Raw genomic sequence first — 4,579 nt, forward strand, 5'->3', positions numbered from 1 at the left:
TTAGGTTTGGTTTGCTTGAACCTGAATGAGGATCCAGAACTTTTGTCATAAACAGGGTGAGAATATTTGGCATTCTATCTCTCACCATGTGCTGGTCACAAGGTATATAGGTGGATCCATCATCCTCATCAGCACTGAAGGTCTACAGCCATGCTAGACACCTGGGATAGACACCTGCAATATGAAAGCAGATGACTTCAGACAATTGACCTGGATTTACCCAGTTCTCCCAAGAGCAAGCACGTTCAGACATCAATTTGAGACCTTTTAACAGTCTTTAGGAGATTGAGATGTGTAACACACACACATGCATTAGGCATTCACTATGTAAAGTGTTTTATATTATGCATTTCATTTTAGATTGCCTAATATTTTAGAATTTCTCATGTCTCTGATTTGAATCTAAAATCTTCAAATAGATGTTTTGATTTTTCTAGAAGCAAGTACTTGTCTATTGTGAGATAGTTAAAGTTTGAACTTTTTATAATGTTATTCTTTTAAAATACAGGACTACTTTTAGTGTACCAAGACCATAATTTTAAGCAGCTTTCATTACTCTCTATATAGTTAAGTCTTAGTCAAGCCATTCATGATTCTAGAGTAAGGGAAGAGCTCCACCTTATGGTACTATTTTGAAGTACACCAAGAAAAGGCCACGATTTTTACAATTGTCCTAGAAACTCAAGACGGGCTTCCCTGATAGCTCAGTTGGTAAATAATCCACCTGCAATGCAGGAGACCCTGGTTCCATTCCTGGGTCGGGAAGATCTGCTGGAGAAGGGATAGGCTACTCACTCCAGTATTCTTGGGCTTTCCTGGTGGCTCAGCCGACCTGGGTTCGATTCCTGGGTTGGGAAAATCCCCTGGAGAAGAGAAAGGCTACCCACTCCAGTATTCTGGCCTAGAGAATTCCAGGGACTGTATAGTCCATGGGATCGCAAAGAGTCAGACTGAATGACTTTCACTTCACTTCACTTAGAAACTCAGAGGAGAAAAGGTTTAAAAAATACAGATTACCTCCCCCAACAAACTGTAAATCCTCTTCCATGATATGCTCAAAGTGACAAAATGGCCAAGGCTAAGTTAAAATTAAGCAAAATCTTTCACTTGGCTATTGAACTGGGTACTAAATTGGTAAAACAAGAGTCCTTTTTACTTGATACCAAACATTATCATTATCATCATAATGATTCTTGAGTTCCTATTATGAACCAGATTATGGTGTATACATATATATATATAATATATGTGATATATTATAAATATATAATATATACTATTTATCACATTAAATATTAAATATTTTATTATTAATATTAATAAACATGTATATAATATATTTGTATATTTATAAAAATATTAAAAGTTTAAATTTTTATAAACTTTTTAATTAAAATTTTAATATAAAATATTTACATATTATATAAATTATATAATAATTTATATAATAATTAAATATTTGTTAAATGTTAAATATTATTCCATATTAAATATATTAACCTTTATTTACTATAAATATATAATAAATGTAATATTATATATATATATATATGCTAAGTCGCTTCAGTCATATTCAAGTCTTTGTGACCCCATGGACTGTAGCCCACCAGGCTCCTCTGTCCATGGGATTCTCCAGGCAAGAATAGTGGAGGGGGTTGCCATGCCCTTCTCCAATATATATATACACACTAATTTAATACTCACACAACCCTATAAGAGAGGTACTATTATAAACTCCACTATCCAGATGAAGAAACTGAGGCCTAGAGAAGGTACATAAATTTCTCAAGGCCATACAGCTACTAAGTGGTACAGCCGAGACTCACTAGCCCAGATTCTAAATCACCATGCCATACTGCCTCTTTATAAAGCTCAAATTCAGTAAGGTCTCTCTCAAAATAAACAACTTGAAGCCATGCTCTTACCCATTCTTTCTCAAAATATTCATAGATGAAGGCAAGACAAGATCCCTGGTTCAATTTCTATTCCTCTCATGGTGGTCCAGATTTGTAATTCTTTGGCTTATCTCCTATGTTCCTTCCCAACTTTGGCAATGATTCTATTTGTGATTTTGACTATAAAGTATTGCAGTAGAGAGCTATACACTGAACATTTCCATCCCTCCAAAATTCACATGTTGAAACCTAATCTCCCATGTGATGGTATTAGGAAGTGGGGACCTTGGGAGGTACTTAGGTCATAACGGTGGAGCCCTCATGAATCAGATTAGTGCAGTTATAAAATGCACTCTCTTTGCCCCTTCCACTGTGTGAGGACACAGCCAGAGGTTGGCTATCTATGGATCAGGAACCAGGTCCCCAGAAGATACTGAATCTTTCAGCACCTGATCTTGGGCACCACCCAAACTGCCAGCCCCCAGAACAGTGAGAAATAAATGTTTGTTGTTTAAGCCACCCAGTCTATGATTTTTCTATTATAGCAGCCCCAAAGGGACTGAGACACTGAAAATTAGATTTTCTGTCTCTTCCCCCTATTTTGCCTTAGGCCCCTCAAACATCATTCATTTAAAATCATGTTGAAAATGACATATTTCCATAAACAACAAGGTCCTACTATAGGGCACAGGAAACTATATTTAATATCCTGTGATAAAACACAACAGAAAAGAATATATACATGTATAACCAAATCACTTTGGTGTACAGCAGAAATTAACACACTGTAAATCAACTATACTACAATAACATTTTATTTTTTATTTTTATTTTTTTCATTTTTTTTAAATTAATTTATTTTTTATTTTACTTTACAATTCTGTATTGGTTTTGCCATACATTGACATGAATCCACCACGGGTGTACATGCGCTCCCAAACCTGAACCCCCCTCCCACCCCCCTCCCCACAACATCTCCCTGGGTCATCCCCGTGCACCAGCCCCAAGCGTGCCATATCCCGCATCGGACATAGACTGGCAATTCGATTCTTACATGATATTATACATGTTTCAATGCCATTCTCCCAAGTCATCTCACCCTCTCCCTCTCCCACTGAGTCCAAAAGTCCGTTATACACATCTGTGTCTTTTTTGCTGTCCTGCATACAGGGTCATCATTGCCATCTTTCTAAATTCCATATATATGTGTTAGTATACTGTATTGGTGTTTTTCTTTCTGGCTTACTTCACTCTGTATAATTGGCTCCAGTTTCATCCATCTCATCAGAACTGATTCAAATGTATTCTTTTTAATGGCTGAGTAATACTCCATTGTGTATATGTACCACAGCTTTCTTATCCATTCATCTGCTGATGGACATCTAGGTTGTTTCCATGTCCTGACTATTATAAACAATGCTGCGATGAACGTTGGGGTACATGTGTCTCTTTCAATTCTGGAGAATATACAATGGAGTAAAGACAATCTCTTTAACAAGTGGTGCTGGGAAAAAATGGTCAACCACTTGTAAAAGAATGAAACTAGATCACTTTCTAACACTGCATACAGGGTCATCATTGCCATCTTTCTAAATTCCATATATATGTGTTAGTAACTCAAAATGGATTAAAGATCTAAATGTAAGACCAGAAACTATAAAACTCCTAGAGGAGAACATAGGCAAAACACTCTCCAACATAAACCACAGCAGGATCCTCTATGATCCACCTCCCAGAATTCTGAAAATAAAAGCAAAAATAAACCAATGGGACCTAATTAAAATTAAAAGCTTCTGCACAACAAAGGAAAATATAAGCAAATGAAAAGACAGCCTTCCGAATGGGAGAAAATAATAGCAAATGAAGCAACTGACAAACAACTAATCTCAAAAATATACAAGCAACTCCTGCAGCTCAATTCCAGAAAAATAAACGACCCAATCAAAAAATGGGCCAAAGAACTAAATAGACATTTCTCCAAAGAAGACATACGGATGGCTAACAAACACATGAAAAGATGCTCAACATCACTCATTATTAGAGAAATGCAAATCAAAACCACAATGAGGTACCACTTCACACCAGTCAGAATGTCTTCGATCCAAAAATCTGCAAGCAATAAATGCTGGAGAGGGTGTGGAGAGAAGGGAACCCTCCTACACTGTTGGTGGGAATGCAAACTAGTACAGCCACTATGGAGAACAGTGTGGAGATTCCTTAAAAAATTGCAAATAGAAATGCCTTATGACCCAGCAATCCCACTGTTGGGCATACACACAGAGGAAACCAGAATTGAAAGAAACACATGTACCCCAATGTTCATCGCAGCACTGTTTACAATAGCCAGGACATGGAAACAACCTAGATGTCCATCAGTAGATGAATGGATAAGAAAGCTGTGGTACATATACACAATGGAGTATTACTCAGCCATTAAAAAGAATACATTTGAATCAGTTCTGATGAGATGGATGAAACTGGAGCCAATTATACAGAGTGAAGTGAGCCAGAAAGAAAAACACCAATACAGTATACTAACACATATATATGGAATTTAGGAAGATGGCAATGATGACCCTGTATGCAGGACAGCAAAAAAGACACAAATGTGTATAGCGGACTTTTGGACTCAGAGGGAGAGGGAGAGGGTGTGATGATTTGAGAGAATGGCATTGAAACATGTA

Source organism: Oryx dammah, unplaced genomic scaffold (genome assembly GCF_014754425.2).
Source record: "Oryx dammah isolate SB20612 unplaced genomic scaffold, SCBI_Odam_1.1 HiC_scaffold_23, whole genome shotgun sequence".
Lineage (NCBI taxonomy): Eukaryota > Metazoa > Chordata > Mammalia > Artiodactyla > Bovidae > Oryx > Oryx dammah.